Genomic DNA, 1,180 nt, shown 5'->3' with positions numbered 1-1,180 from the left:
AATTGAGACATTTGTGTCTCCAACATCTTTGTGTGAGCTAGTATGTTGTTGATGGTTATATCTTTTGCTTGGCTATCTTTTTGCATTTGAGTGAAAAATTCTTGTTGATTCTTTTGCATTTGGAGGACCGCTTTTTTAACATCAAAGCCTTGGTCATTGAATTTATTGTAAGAGGGTTGATTTTGATAACCTTGGCTTTGGTAAAAGGGTCTTTGAACTTGATTTCTCATTGGAGGTGGGGTGTATGTTGGTTGGGGGTTTTGAACATTTTGACTTTTGTATGAAAGGTTGGGGTGGAATTTGGTGTTCTCATTGTAATAGATTGAATAAGGGGTGCCACTCTTGTATGCTTGGAAAGCATTCACTTGTTCCCCTACATTCACTTTGGTCATGTCCCAAAGTTCCACAACTCTCACATACTCCACGTGGAATTGATGATGATGCCACCATAGCCTTAACATGTTGCTTGGTTGATTTGGAGGCCTCTTCAAGTTTAGCCATGGTCTTTTCAAACTTCAAATTAATGGTGTCAATGTGAGCACTTAGTTGAGCACCCAATTGAGTAATGGAATCCACCTCATGCTTTCCTCCTCTAGTAGCCTTGCGAGGTCTACTATATTGTGAGTTATGGACCGCCATTTCTTCAATTTTAATCCATGTTTGATTGTCATCAACTTCGGTAAACATACCATTGGATCCCATATTGAGAATGTTTCGGGAGTCTTCATATAAACCATTCCAAAATTGTTGTACAAGGAACCACTCGCTATGTCCATGGTGTGGTCAAGAACGACAAGTGTCCTTGAATCTCTCCCACGCTTCGTACAAAGATTACTCATCCATTTGTTTGAACCCGGTGATTTGGGCTCTCAACATGTTAGTCTTTTCCGGAGGATAGAATTTCTTGTAGAAAGCAAGTGCCAATTTCTTCCAAGAGTTAATACCAAGAGTAGCCTTGTCTAGGCTTTTCAACCATTGTTTCGCGGTACTAATCAAAGAAAAAGAAAATAAGACCCATCGAATTTGGTCTTGATTAACTCCGGTTTGAGAAATCGCATCACAATAGTCACAAAAAGTCTCCATATGTGAGTGAGGGTCTTCACTAGGCATCCCTCCAAATTGACTCCTCTCAACTAATTGTATGAATGCGGATTTGGCAATGAAATTACCAGTTAAATGT

General features: G+C 39.6%; 1 non-coding gene across 1 annotated transcript; it reads left to right on the top strand.

Moving 5' to 3' along the window:
- Positions 1-768: 768 nt before the first annotated feature.
- Positions 769-876, top strand: LOC141625695 (small nucleolar RNA R71). Its single transcript, XR_012535462.1, has one exon. It is a non-coding gene; the product is annotated as a small nucleolar RNA R71 (small nucleolar RNA).
- Positions 877-1,180: the final 304 nt, after the last annotated feature.

This window comes from Silene latifolia, chromosome X (genome assembly GCF_048544455.1).
Source record: "Silene latifolia isolate original U9 population chromosome X, ASM4854445v1, whole genome shotgun sequence".
Taxonomy (NCBI): Eukaryota; Viridiplantae; Streptophyta; class Magnoliopsida; order Caryophyllales; family Caryophyllaceae; genus Silene; species Silene latifolia.
Note: the sequence above shows the minus strand (reverse complement) of the source record. Positions and strands in the feature narration are given on the sequence as shown.